The sequence below is a fragment of the Pristiophorus japonicus genome, chromosome 15, assembly GCF_044704955.1.
Source record: "Pristiophorus japonicus isolate sPriJap1 chromosome 15, sPriJap1.hap1, whole genome shotgun sequence".
Lineage (NCBI taxonomy): Eukaryota > Metazoa > Chordata > Chondrichthyes > Pristiophoridae > Pristiophorus > Pristiophorus japonicus.
In genome coordinates, this window is record NC_091991.1 from 136883598 (window position 1) to 136899424 (window position 15827).

Consider the following 15827-nt stretch of genomic DNA (forward strand, 5'->3'; position numbering starts at 1 on the left):
GGCGGTCCCTTATTCTGAGACTATGTCCCTTAATTTTAGTTTCTCCTATCAGTGGAAATATCCTCTCTGCATCCACCTTGTCGAGCCCCCTCATTATCTTATGTGTTTTGATAAGATCTCGTCTCATTCTTCTGAACTCCAATGAGTATAGGCCCAACCTACACAACCTAGCTTTATAAGTCAACCTAGTGAACCATCGCCTCCAATGCAAGTATATCCTTCCTTAAATATGGAGAACAATACTGTACGCAGTACTCCAGGTGTGGCCTCACCAATACCCTGCACAGTTGTAGCAGGACTTCTATGCTTTTATACTCTATCGCCCTTGCAATAAAGGCCAACATCACATTTGCCATCCTGATTACTTGCTGTACATGCATACTAACTTTTAGTGTTTCGTGCACACGGACCCCCAGGTCCCTCTGTACTGCAGCACTTTGCAATTTTTCTCCATTTAAATTATAATTTGCTTTTCTATTATTTCTGCCAAATTGGGTAAACTCACATTTTCCCACATTATACTCCATCTGCCAAATATTTGCCCGCTCACTTAGCCTGTCTATATCCCTTTGCAGATTTTTTGTGTCCTCCTCACAATTTGCTTTCCCACCCATCTTTGTATCATCAGCAAACTTGGTTACATTACATTACACTCGGTCCCTTCGTCCAAGTCATTAATATAGATTGTAAATAGTTGAGGACCCAGCATCGATCCCTGCGGCACCCCACTAGTCACTGTTTGCCAAGCGGAAAGTGACCCATTCAATCCGACTCTCTGTTTTCTGTTAGTTAGCCAACCCTCTATCCATGCTAGTATATTACCCCCAACTCAGTGAACTTTTATCTTGTGCAGTAATCTTTTATGTGGCACCATATCAAATGCCTTCTGGAAATCCAAATACACCACATTCACTGGTTCCCCCTTATCCACTCTGCTCGTTACATCCACAAAGAACTCCAGCAAATTTGTCAAACATGATTTCCCTTTCATAAAACCATGCTGGCTCTGCTTGATTGAATTATGCTTTTCCAAATTTCCAAGCTACTGTTTCCTTAATAATGGACTCCAGCATTTTCCCAATGGCAGATGTTAGGCTAACCGGTCTATAGTAGCCTGCTTTCTGTCTGCCTCCTTTTTTAAATTGGGGTGTTACATTTGCAGTTTTCCAATCCGCTGGGACCTCCCCGAATGCAGGGAATTTTGGTAGATTACATCCACTATCTCTGCAGCCACTTCTTTGGAGACCCTAGGATGCAAGCCATCAGGTCCAGGGGACTTGACCGCCTTTAGTCCCAGTATTTTACCGAGTACTACTTCTTTATTGATAGTGATTGTATTAAGTTCCTCCCTCCCTATAGCCCCTTGATTATCTACTATTGGGATGTTTTTAGTGTCTTCTACCGTGAAGACCGATACAAAATATTTGTTCAACGTCTCTGCCATTTCCCTGTTCCCCATTACTAATTCCCCAGTCTTGTCCTCTAGGGGACCAACATTTACTTTAGCCACTCTTGTCCTTTTTATATACCTATAGAAACTCTTACTGTTTGTTTTTATATTTCATAATCTATCTTCCCTCTCTTTATTATTTTTTTAGTCGTTCTTTGCTGGCTTTTAAAAGTTTCCCAATCGTCTGGCCTCCCACTAGTCTTGGCCACATTGTATGCCCTTGTTTTCAATTTGATACCATCCCTTAGTCATCATCATAGGCAGTCCCTCAGAATCGAGGAGGACTTGCTTCCACTCCCAAAGTGAGTTCTTTGATGGCTGAACAGTCCGATACGAGAGCCATAGACCCTGTTACAGGTGGGACAGACATTCGTCAAGGGAAGGGGTCAGTAGGGCTGGTTTGCCGCGCACTCCTTCCGCTGCCTGCGCATGGCCTCCTCATGCTCCTTGCGTCGAGACTCAAAGAGCTCAATGCCCTCCAGGATGGACTATCTCCATCCTGCGGCCAGGGTCTCCCAGGTGTCAGTGGTGATGTCGCACTTTACCAGGGAGGCTTTGAGGGTGTCCTTATAACGTTTCCGCTGTCCTCCTTTGGTCGTTTACCATGAAGGAGCTCCGCATAAAGCATTTGCTTAGAACATAAGAACATAAGAATTAGGAACAGGAGTAGGCCATCTAGCCCCTCGAGCCTGCTCCGCCATTCAACAAGATCATGGCTGATCTGGCCGTGGACTCAGCTCCACTTACCCGCCCGCTCCCCGTAACCCTTAATTCCCTTATTGGTTAAAAATCTATTTATCTGTGATTTGAATACATTCAATGAGCTAGCCTCAACTGCTTCCTTGGGCAGAGAATTCCACAGATTCACAACCCTCTGGGAGAAGAAATTCCTTCTCAACTCGGTTTTAAATTGGCTCCCCCGTATTTTGAGGCTGTGCCCCCTAGTTCTAGTCTCCCCGACTAATGGAAACAACCTCTCTGCCTCTATCTTGTCTATCCCTTTCATTATTTTAAATGTTTCTATAAGATCACCCCTCATCCTTCTGAACTCCAATGAGTAAAGACACAGTCTACTCAATCTATCATCTTAAGGTAACCCCCTCATCTCCGGAATCAGCCTAGTGAATCGTCTCTGTACCCCCTCCAAAGCTAGTATATCCTTCCTTAAGTAAGGTGACCAAAACTGCACGCAGTACTCCAGGTGCGGCCTCACCAATACCCTGTACAGTTGCAGAAGGACCTCTCTGCTTTTGTACTCCATCCCTCTCGCAATGAAGGCCAACATTCCATTTGCCTTCCTGATTACCTGCTGCACCTGCAAACTAACTTTTTGGGATTCATGCATAAGGACCCCCAGGTCCCTCTGCACTGCAGCATGTTGTAATTTCTCCCCATTCAAATAATAGTCCCTTTGACTGTTTTTTTTCCCCAAGGTGGATGACCTCACATTTTCCGACATTGTATTCCATCTGCCAAACCTTAGCCCATTCGCTTAATCTATCTAAATCTCTTTGCAGCCTCTCTGTGTCCTCTACACAACCCGCTTTCCCACAAATCTTTGTGTCATCTGCAAATGTTGTTACACTACACTCTGTCCCCTCTATGTCATCTATGTATATTGTAAACAGTTGTGGTCCCAGCACCGATCCCTGTGGCATACCACTAACCACCGATTTCCAACCCGAAAAGGACCCATTTATCCCAACTCTCTGCTTTCTGTTAGCTAGCCAATTCTCGATCCATGCTAATACATTTCCTCTGACTCCGCGTACCTTTATCTTCTGCAGTAACCTTTTGTGTGGCACCTTATTGAATGCCTTTTGGAAATCTAAATACACCACATCCATCGGTACACCTCTATCCACCATGCTCGTTATATCCTCAAAGAATTCCAGTAAATTAGTTAAACATGATTTCCCCTCCATGAATCCATGTTGCGTCTGCTTGATTGCACTATTCCTATCTAGATATCCCGCTATTTCTTCCTTAATGATAGCTTCAAGCATTTTCCCCACTACAGATGTTAAACTAACCGGCCTATAGTTACCTGCCTTTTGTCTGCCCCCTTTTTTAAACAGAGGCGTTACATTAGCTGCTTTCCAATCCGCTGGTACCTCCCCAGAGTCCAGAGAATTTTGGTAGATTAGAACAAATGCATCTGCTATAACTTCCGCCATCTCTTTTAATACTCCAGGATGCATTTCATCAGGACCAGGGGACTTGTCTACCTTGAGTCCCATTAGCCTGTCCAGCACTACCCCCCTAGTGATAGTGATTATCTCAAGGTCCTCCCTTCCCACATTCCCGTGACCAGCAATTTTTGGCATGGTTTTTGTGTCTTCTACTGTAAAGACCGAAGCAAAATAATTGTTTAAGGTCTCAGCCATTTCCACATTTCCCATTATTAAATCCCCCTTCTCATCTTCTAAGGGACCAACATTTACTTTAGTCACTCTTTTCCATTTTATATATCTGTTTTTATGTTTTGCGCAAGTTTACTTTCGTAATCTATCTTTCCTTTCTTTATTGCTTTCTTAGTCATTCTTTGCTGTAATTTAAAATTTTCCCAATCTGCTAGTTTCCCACCAACCTTGGCCACCTTATACGCATTGGTTTTTAATTTGATACTCTCCTTTATTTCCTTGGTTATCCACGGCTGGTTATCCCTTCTCTTACCGCCCTTCTTTTTCACTGGAATATATTTTTGTTGAGCACTATGAAAGAGCTCCTTAAAAGTCCTTCACTGTTCCTCAATTGTGCCACCGTTTAGTCTGTGTTTCCAGTCTACTTTAGTCAACTCTGCCCTCATCCCACTGTAGTCCCCTTTAAGCATAGTATGCTCGTTTGAGACACTATTTCCTCACCCTCAATCTGTATTACAAATTCAACCATACTGTGATCACTCATTCCGAGAGGATCTTTTACGAGGAGATCGTTTATTATTCCTGTCTAATTACACAGGACCAGATCTAAGATAGCTTGCTCCTTTGTAGGTTCTGTAACATACTGTTCCAAGAAACAATCCCGTATGCATTCTATGAATTCCTCCTCAAGGCTACCTCGTGCGATTTGGTTTGACCAATCGATATGTAGGTTTAAATCCCCCATGATTACTGCCGTTCCTTTTTCACATGCCTCCATTATTCCCTTGATTATTGCCCGACCCACTGTGAAATTATTATTTGGGGGCCTATAAACTACGCCCACCAGTGACTTTTTCCCCTTACTATCTCTAATCTCCACCCACAATGATTCAACATTTTGTTCATTAGAGCCAATATCGTCTCTCACAACTGCCCTGATATCATCCTTTTTTAACAGAGCTATCCCACCTCCTTCTCCTTCTTGTCTATCTTTCCGAATTGTCAGATACCCCAGTATGTTTAATTCCCAGTCTTGGCCACCCTGCAACCACGTTTCTGTAATGGCCACCAAATCATACCCATTTGTAATGATTTGTGCCGTCAACTCATTTACTTTATTTCGAATGCTGTGAGCGTTTAGGTAGAGTGTTTTAATACTAGTTTTTAAACCATGATTTTTAGTTTTGACCCCTCCTGCAGCCCCTTTATATTCATACATATTGTCCCTTCCTATTACCTTGTGGTTTACACTTACCCCAGTGCTACTCTGCTCTGTTGCCTCCTGCCTTTTGCATTCTTTCTTGGGGTCCTGTTCATCTGAGCTCTCACCCACTCTAACTAGCTCAGAGCACTGTCCTGGGTTCCGAATACTCCTTGCAGTGAGGCACCGAGCTTTCATGCTTGCCTTTTTATTACACTTTGACCCTTTAGAATTTTGCTGTACAATGACCCTTTTTGTTTTTTGCCTTGGGTTTCTCTGCCCTCGAATTTTACTCATTTCCTTTCTGTCTTTTGCTTTTGTCTCCATTTTGTTTCCCTCTGTCTCCCTGCATTGGTTCCCATCTCCCTGCCATATTAGTTTAACTCCTCCCCAACAGCACTAGCAAACACTCCCCCTCGGATATTGGTTCCAGTCCTGCCCAGGTGCAGACCGTCCAGTTTGTACTGGTCCCACCTCCCCCAGAACCGGTTCCAATGCCCCAGGATTTTGAATCCCTCCCTGCTGCACCACTGCTCAAGCTACGTATTCATCTGAGCTATCTTGCGATTCCTACTGTGACTAGCATGTGGCACTGGTAGTCATCCCGAGATTACTACTTTTGAGGTCCTACGTTTTAATTTAGCTCCTAGCTCCTTAAATTCGTCTCGTAGGACCTCATCCCTTTTTTTTACCGATATCGTTGGTACCAATGTGCACCACAACAACTGGCTGTTCACCCTCCCTTTTCAGAATGTCCTGCACCCGCTCCGAGAAATCCTTGACCCTTGCACCAGGGAGGCAACATACCATCCCGGAGTCTCGGTTGTGGCCGCAGAAACGCCAATCTATTCCCCTTACATTTGAATCCCCTATCACTATCGCTCTCCCACTCTTTTTCCTGCTCGTATCTGGCATGCGTATTATGTGGCCTGCCCAGCGAAGCTGATCGAGTGTGGTCAGTGCTTCAATACTGGGGATGTTAGCCTGGTTGATGTTGGTGCGCCTGTCCTCCCAAGGGATTTGCAGGATCTTGCGGAGACATCGTTGGTGATACATCTCCAGCGACTTGAAGTGCCTTCTGTACATCGTCCATGCCTCAGACCCATACAGGAGGGCGGGTATTACTACAGCCCTGTAGACCATGAGTTCAGTGGTAGATTTGAGGGCCTAGTCTTCAAACACTCTTTTCTGCAGGCAGCCGAAGGCTGTGCTGCCGCACTGGAGGCGATGCTGAATCTCCGCATCAATGTTTGCCTTTGTTGATAAGAGGCTCCCGAGATATGGGAAATGGTCCACATTGTCCAGGGCCGCGCCGTGGATCTTGATGATTGGAGGGCAGTGCTGTGCGGCGATGACAGGCTGACGAAGGACCTTTGTCTTACGGATGTTAAGCGTAAGGCCCATGCTTTCATTTGCCTCAGTGAATACATTGACTATATCCTGGAGTTCAGCCTCTGAAAGTGTACAGACGCAGGTATCGTCCGCATACTGCAAGCTCAACGACAGAGGTTGGTGTGATCTTGGACCTGGCCTGGAGGCGGCGTAGGTTAAACAGCTTCCCACTGGTTCTGTAGTTTCATTCCACTCCAGCGGGGAGCTTGTTGATTGTGAGGTGGAGCATGGCAACGAGGAAGATTGAGAAGAGGGTTGGAGCGATAAAGAGCCCGGTTTGACCCCGGTCCAGACTTGGATTGGGTCTGCGATGGATTCGTTGGTAAGGATCACGGCCTGCATGTCATCGTGAAGTAGGCGAAGGATGTTGACAAACTTTTGGGGGCATCCGAAACGGAGGAGGATGCTCCATAATCCCTCATGGTTGACAGTGTCAAAGGCCTTTGCAAGATCGAAAAAGGCCATGTATAAGGGTTAGCGCTGCTCCCTGCAATTTTCCTGCAACTGGCACGCTGCAAAGATCATGTCTGTTGTACCCCATAGGGGACGAAATCCGCACTGTGATTCCAGGAGAAGCTCCTCGGCCACAGGGAGAAGACGATTGTGGATAATTCGAGCGACAACTTTCCCAGTGGCTGAAAGCAGGGAGATTCCTCTGTAGTTGCCGCAGTCGGACTTGTCCCCCTTTTTAAAAATGGTCACAATCACTGCATCTCTGAGATCTCCCGGCATGCTCTCCTCCCTCCAGATGAGAGAGATGAGGTCATGTATCCGTGCCAACAGCGCCTCTCCATCATATTGTAGCGCATCAGCAGAGATTCCATCCGCACCCGTAGCCTTGTTATTCTTAAGTTGTTTTATGGCTTTGCCAACCTCGTGCAACATTGGAGTTTCACTGAATTGATGGCGGGTGGCATGCTGCGGGATGGAATCGAGAACACTTGAGTCAACGGCAGAGTCTCGATTGAGGAGAGCTTCAAAGTGCTCCTTCCATCGGACCCTGACAGCCTCGGTGTCCTTGATGAGTGTTTCCCCATTCTTGGCCAGGAGTGGGGTGGGGCCTTGGGAGTTTGGACCATAGGTGGGCTTGAATGCAGTGAAGAATCCTCGCATATCGTGGCTGTCGGCCAGTTGTTGTATCTCCTGTGCTTTCTCCACCCACCACCTGTTCTTTAGGTCCCGAGTTTTTTGTTGGACCTGAGCCTTGAGCCGTCTGTAATGTTGTTTTGCAGCTCCCGAGTTGGGCTGTTACTTGAGGCTCAGAAATGCTTTGCACTTGCGATCTATTAGTTCTTTGATCTCCTGACCATTTTCATCAAACCAGTCCTGATGTTTTCTGGTTGAGTGACCAAGTGTTTCTTCACAGACACTGGTTATAGAGGCCTGGAGGGCAGACCAAGCGCTGTGGGAATTCAGCATCTCAGGGTCATCAAGGCATGTCTTTTTGGCTGTGAGGCACTGGCTGAATAGGGCTCTCTTAGCTGGGTCTCTAAGTGCCCCAGCATTAACTTTTTTGCGGAACTGCTTCTGATGTACCCTCTGCTTTGGGACAATGTTAATGTTGATGATGGATCGGATTAGGCGGTGGTCCATGCAGCAGTCGTCAGCTCCTGTCATAGCACGGGTGATGCGCACATCCTTGGGATCCCTGGCTTGGACGATGACATAGTCGAGCAGGTGCCAGTGTTTGGAGTGAGGGTGTTGCCACGATGCCTTGTATTTGTCCCTCTGGCGGAACAGGGTGTTGGTAATGAGGAGTTCATGTTCTAGACATTTTGTCAGGAGTAGGGTACCGCTGGAATTGGCTTTCCCTATCCCCTCTCTGCCAATCACGCCTCCCCAGAGGGCTGTGTCTTTGCCAACCTTGGCATTAATATCACCCAGGAGAATCAATTTATCGCCCGTGGGGACTCGGGACAAGGATGTCTCGAGGTTGGAATAAAAACCCTCTTTAGCCTCATCCATTGCATCGAGTGTGGGGGCGTACGCACTGATGACTGTGGCACATTGGTTCTGAGATAGAGTGATACGGAGAGTCATGAGGCATTCGTTGACCTCACAGGGGGAGTCTTTGAGGCAGTTGACCAGCTCATCCTTGACAGCAAAGCCGACTCCATGAAGGCGGCATTCTGCCTCTGGTTTCCCTTTCCAGAAGAAGGTGTAACCTCCACCGTGTTCCTTCAACTGGCCTTCCCCTGCCCGCCGGGTCTCGCTTAGGGCGGCGATGTCAATGTCAAAACATCTGAGTTCCTGGGCAACTTTGGCGGTGCGGCGTTCTGGCCTGTTGCTGTTGGGATTGTCCATGAGGATCCTGACGTTCCAGGTCCCGAACTTCATACTGACGGAGTGGAAGATGCCTGTGCGTGAGTTCTTTTAACGTGGGGTGGCCGCTGCACACTGGCGACCACATGGGCTTAGCGGAACAAGGTCTTGGTCCAGTGGCAAGGGGGTCCAAGACAACTGGAGACCAGACACTGCGTATAAGCCTAATTGCCTATGGCAAAGTGTTGGCCGCAAGCTCGGCGCCGGGTAGCACCATTGATGGTAAATGGCCCGAGGCTAGGTTGGGGGGCAGGCATTAGGAAGGTGACTTCCAAAGTTATTTTAAAAGATTAAAAGTTGATAAAGGTTCCCAATTTATTTCAAAAGTTTCTAAGAGTTGTTAAAACGTTTTAAGAAGTTTCTAAGAATTGTTAAAAATCTAAGATGCAAATCAATAATAGATTATAAAAGTTTCCCCAATTTAAAAAGTTTCTAAAAGATGTTAAAAGTCAAAGATGTAAGTTAATAATAGATGTTTAAAAGTATTTCGGTTGAGAGTCTAAAATGTAAGTTTTAAAAGTTCTCCCAAATTGTTTAACAAGCTTAAAAGTTTCTAAAAGTTGTTAAAAAGTCAAAGATGTAGATTAATAATAGATATTTAAAAGTATTTTGAGTAAGAGAAGTTCTCCCAAATTGTTTAATAAGTTTAAAAGTTGATTAAAAGTTTAAAAATTAATTAAAAGTTGGTTGGGAGTATAAGACGTTGGGTTGAACACCGCCGCCTAGGTCCCTTCTGCCCGTTCAGCGCCGGCCAGGAGTCCCTTCGGCAGGTTGAACACCGGCCCCGGAGTCCCTTCACCCGGTTCGATGTCCCCGGAGTCCCTTCGGCCAGTTCAACGTCCCCCCGAGTCTGTCAGCACAATGAACACCTGGTGTGAGACCACAGGGACAAGCGTGGGCAGGTGTGGAGTCCTTTCCGCCCGGGATGGGCTCCGCCGATGCAGAGTCCTTTTGGCCCGGGGCCCGGAGCCGGTGCAGAGTCCTTTCTCTGACAGTCTTTCCTTCTCATTGGGATATATTTTTGTTGCGAGTTATGAAATATCTCCTTAAATGTCTGCCACTGCTCATCAACTGTCCCACAATTTAATCTATTTTCCCAGTCCACTTTAGCCAACTCTGCCTTCAAACCTTTGTAGTCTCCTTTATTTAAGCTTAGGACACTGGTTTGAGATCCAACTTTCTCGCCCTCCAAATGAATTTGAAATTCAACCATGCTATGATCACTCATTCCAAGGGGATCCTTTACTAGGAGATCATTTATTAATCCTGTCTCATTACACAGTACCAGATCTAAGATAGTCTGCTCCTGGTTGGTTCCGCAATGTACTGTTTAAGGAAACTATCCTGGATACACTCTATGAACTCTACCTCAAGGCTACCCTGGCCAATTTGCTTTGTCCAATCAATATGAAGGTTAAAATCGACCATGATTATTGCCGTTCCTTTTTTACAATCCTCCATTATTTCTGTTAGGGGGCCTATAGGCTACGCCCACCAGCGACTTTTTCTCCTTATTATTCCTTATCTCCACCCAAACTGATTTAACATCTTGATCTTCTGAGCTAATATCGTTTCTCATTAATGCACTGATCTCATCCTTTATTAACAGTGCTACCCCACCTCCTTTTCCTTTCTGTCTGTCCTTCGAATTGTCAAATACCTCTGAATATTTAGTTCTCAGCGTTGGTCACCGTACAATCACGTCTCTGTAATGGCTATCAGATCATACCCATTTAATTTATTTGTGCCGTCAACTCATCTATTTTGTTTCGAATGCTGCGTGCATTCAGATAAAGAGCTTTAAAATTTGTTTTTTTACCATTTTGTCTTGCTTTGACCCCACTTTCTGATTCACCTTTATGTTTATACATTCTGTCCCTTCCTGTCACACTCTGGTTTTCATTTCCCCCAGTGCTACCCTGCTCTATTGCCTTCTCCTTATTCTTTGACTTTTTTAATGTTTCCTCACCTGAATCCTCCCCCCCCCCCCCTCCAATAATTAGTTTAAAACCCTCTCTACAGCCCTAGTTATTTGATTCGCCAGGACCCTAGTCCCAGCACGGTCTAAGTGGAGCAGGAGTAGGCCATTCAGCCCCTTGGGCATGCTCCACTATTCAATTAGATAATGGCTGATCTGCTCCTTAACTCCATTTACCCACCTGTATGCCATATCTTTTGATAACTTTACCTAATAAAAATCTATCATAAGAAATCGGAGCAGGAGTAGGCCATTCGGCCCTTTGAGCCTGCTCCGCCATTCAATACGATTATGGCTGATCTTCTCTGCAACTCCACTTTCCTGCACTGTCCCCATATCCCTTTATTCCTTAATTATCCCAAAATCCATTGATCTCTGTCTTGAATATACTCAATGACTGAGCCGCCACAGTCCTCTGGGGTAGAGAATTCCAAAGATTCACCACCCTCTGAGTGAAGGAATTTTTCCTCATATCAGTCCTAAATGGCCGACCCTTTATTTTGAGACTGTGACCCCTGGTTCTAGACTCCCCAGCCAGGGGAAACATCCTCCCTGCATCTATCCCATCTCGCCCTGTAAGAATTTTGTATGTTTCAATGAGATCACCTCTCATTCTTCTAAACTCTTGAGTATATAGGCCTAGTCTACTCAATCTCTCCGAATAGGACAATCCCCCATCCCAGGAATGAGTCTGGTGAACCTTCGTTGCACTCCCTCTATGGCAAGTATATCCTTCCTTAGGTAAGGAGACCAAAACTGTACACAATATTCCAGGTGCAGTCTCACCAGGGCAACTAGGTTAATTCCTGAGATGAAGGAGTTGACTTATGAAGAAAGGTTGAGCAGGTTGGGCCTATACTTATTGGAGTTTAGAAGAATGAGATGTGATCTTATTGAAACATATAAGATACTGAGGGGGATCGACAAGGTTGATGCAGAGAGGATGTTTCCACTCATGGAGGAATCTAGAGCTAGGGGGCATAGTTTCAGAATAAGGAGTCACCCATTTAGAACTGAGATGAGGAGGAATCTCTTCTCTCAGATGGTCATAATTCTTTGGAATTCTCTATTCCAGAGAGCTGTGGAGACTGGGTCATTGAATATATTTAAGGTGGAGATAGACAGATTTTTGAGCGATAAGGGAGTGAAGAGTTATGGGGAGCTGAGCCCAAGATCAAATCAGCCATGATCCATGGCCTACTCCTGCTCCTATTTCTTATGTTCTTTTATAATTGCAGTAAGACATCTTTACTCATACTCAAATCCGCTTGTAATAAAGGCCAACATACCATTTGCTTTCTTAATTGTTTGCTGTACCTGAATGTTAACTTTCAGTGATTCGTGTACAAGGACACCCAGGTCCCTCTGAACATCAACATTTCCCAATCTCTCACCATTTAAAAAATACTCTGCTTTTCTATTTTTCCTCCCAAAGTGGATAACTTCACATTTCTCCACATTATATTCCATTTGCCATGTTCTTGCCCATTCACTTAGCCTGTCTATATCTCCTTGAAGCCTCTTTGCATCCTCCTCACAACTTACTCATTTTCGGGTTGGCAGGCTGTAACTAGTGGGGTACCGCAAGGATCAGTGCTTGGGCCTCAGCTATTCACAATCTATATCAATGATTTGGATGAGGGGACCAAATGTAATATATCCAGGTTTGCTGATGCTACAGCCTGCCAACCCGAAAATGACCCGTTTATTCCCATCAATCTCAGCCTTGAAACTCCAATTGTTCTCACACCCGCAGTCCTTTGGGAGAAAGATTTCCCAATTTCTGCTACCCTTTGTGTGAAATGTTCTTCCTGATTTCACTCCTGAATGGCCTAGCTCGAATTTTAAGACTATGCCCCTTGTTCTTGATTCTCTCATCAGAGGAAATAGATTCTATGGGCTCAATTTTCCCCAATTATCTGCGCCGTTTGTTTGGCATGCACTGTTTTTTTGGGAGTAAATTAAAATCTCCAAGTTTCCCCAAAGTTTCTGCACCAGTGTAATTCACTTAGGTTCATTTTTTTTAAGCTACGATTTTTTTTTACCTCTTTGGGGGCGTAACCTGCCACCCACGGCAATTCTGGCTATTTATGCAAGTTTGGCCAACTACGATTTTTCTTAAGACGACGTGCGTATCTGCTGCGAAAAACCTGCGGGGCAGTTAACAAAATCGGCGCAGGTAAGGGAATCAGCGCAGAAGATCCAGTTCCACGGCCGGGACAGCAGCGGCAGAGAGGGAGAGAGAGGGGGGGGTAATGGTGATGGAAACACTTCTGGCAGTGACGGCCTCGGTGCTGTGATCCCACATCGTTCTTTCTGGAGGGCCTCCTGGTCGCTGTGGGTAGAGGACCTCTCTTGCAGTGCTGACCCCTGCACAAAGATGGAATGCTGCGTGAGACCCTGGGTGCCCCTTCCCTGGCTTGCTGGGCCTTTTGTGTTAGTGCTGAAGCTCTTTTCCCATTTTTTGAGGTGCTGAAGGTAATTCGGCTTTAAGAACTGAAGACTCCCATTTGGGAATGTTTTTTCAAATGTTATCTTTTTTAAAAAAGACAGTAGAGCTGTAATTGCTGAAAACTTTGTTTTACTTCATTTTTATTTTTATCAGTTCAGAAGCAAACGAAAATGCATTGCCCTTTTAATATCACACAATACCTAACGAATTTATAGCCTCACTTCCAGACATTGTTGGAAGATGCAATGCCACTTCTGGACGCCACATTCGGGACTGATGCCTGCACTAACGCCACCAGGAGAGCGTTATACGGTCTGTTTTGCACTGGGCTACAAGGGGGAGAAATTGGGTGCATCTGTGCTTCCCGTTAATGCCCCTGGGGGGCGCTAATGGGGCACGAATGACTTTGTGACCAGGTGCAGCGCCGCTAACAACTCCCGCTAAATTCGTCGAAAGTTTAGCGGCAGTGCTATGGCGTTGCGCTCAGATCTCCTACGCCCAGAGATCATTATGTCATCGCCGTGTGTATCGCCCCATTGGCACTCCGGCCCCTATATTGGGTTTCTCCCGCTGAAGTTGCGATAACAACGACAGCTTCAGGCAACACAGACGGCCGCTACTGCGGCGAAATTTAAAGGGGAGGTGGCCGGCTGCTGAGAAAAAAAAGTGCCGTTCTCGTTGCTGCTCCCACTCCTCCCAATCCCAGCTTGAACGCTGAGCTGATCGCGCGGCACCCCCGCTCCCCTGGTGGTCCCAGTAGGTGGGTCCTTCTTTGGCATAGTATGCAGCTTGGGCACTTCCCTTTAATTGAAGGAAGAGCCCCTTGTACGATGCAGCGCTACGCGGCCCAGTGCGTAACGCTGCTGAGGCGTGTGCCCCATTACCGCCCCAGGAAAGCACCTCCCAAGTGTTACCACCCCCAAACGGGGCAATACCCAATTTCTGGACCATAATGTTTAGTCCCCAGCACAAATTTTTCTTTCTTAGCGGCGCAACCATTTTCTGCGGCCATTAACCCGAGGCCGTGGTGACACTGGCAACTCTCGTGTCGCAGTCAAATTTTTAAGCCAATAACTTCAAAGATCAGTGTGACACAATGATTGCCACCAATCTACTAAAAGGAGAATGCTACATAAGTGTGCAGTTTCAAAAAGTACTGACTCTGAAGCATAGTTGACAGGTATCAATTGTTATCAGTGATTGCAGGCTCCCATTGTAAAATACTCAAAGGTCAAAACATGGCAAAGCCCTAACTTTCTTCAGTGTACAGAAGTAATAAATCCAGAACATTCCCACTAAAAGCATCATCTCAATGTTAATTCCACCCTCACTTAAATGCCGATGTGTCCTTATAAATTCAAGGGCAATTACAAGCCTTGAAATCCAAATGTGGATGAAAGATTTGAAATATTTTTACGTTTATTTCTTTGCTGACCTGACACAAGAGAGTTCTTTGGTGATGTACCGTCATGCATTCAATGTTCTTGTGTTTTTTTTCCATCATAATTAACAAACTACTAATAAAGTCGTGGAAATGTGTGATTTAGAAAGATGTGATTTCTGAAAATATGATTTTGTCGGTTGTAACCAACGAACAGTCAACCATGACGCAACTGTCATAATTGATCCTTTCAGTGCCACTTATCATTATACATGTCAAAGCTCATGCAGCACTGAATGGGTATTTTTTTGTGCAAAATCACTATTTGAAATAATGGCAATTGAAAAAAGCATGATTTACTGTAGTGTTGAAAAAAGAAACAAAATTGCCTCTGAGCAATGAGAAGAGGTATTACAATGGCAAAGAGAACACTCGGGGGAGATATTATTCAAATATTGACGATTCTTAAGGGAATAGATAAATTGAACTCCGATAACGTGTTCAAGGTTGCTACAAACCTTCATTGACCTAAGGTTTTTTTCACCTCCCCCAGGAGATTGCAGGAGTGAGGATGAGGCTGATGGTATATGTAATTTCCATCATGCAGGGAAAAAGGACCAGGTCGTCTTTTCCTGTAGTTCTGTTTTCGTCTATCCGTATGTTGAAAACAGTGGCTCAGCACAGACTGATGGAGGGGTCAGAGAGATGATGGAGATGCAGCGCCGGGTGTCATCAGCATACATGTGGAAGCTGACTCCATGTATGCAGATAATATTGTCAACAGACAGCGTGTAGATGAGGAAGATAAGACCACCAAGAACAGATCCTTGGGGGCCTCTCGTGGTGCAGAAACCATCAATAGAGATGTTCTGGCAATGTAAGAGTGGAACCGAGTGTGGGCAGTCCCACTGAGTTGGACAGTGGAGGAAAGGTGTTGGAGGAGGATGGTGTGGTTGATTGTATCAAAAAGCTGTAGAGAACCCGAGGAGAAAGAGGAGAGAGATAATGGATTACAATCACAGCCGGAGTGGACCTCAGATAGGGGACACCCGAAGTGGCACAGGTGCCCATTCATTTTATTGTAATTGCCTGCTCCCAGGTGTTCCGACATGGTCAGGCAGGTAAGTGGGGCCAGTGCATGGGAAGCAAATTGTAGCCTTGGCCAACCACTGCTCCCTAGTGCCAGCAGTTCTGGTCCAAGGACCTCTGGGGGCTAGAGTGGAACATGCATTTTCAGCCTCTATTTGTTTTGCTCACAAAACTGTGCCAAGGGCGCATCATAAAACTC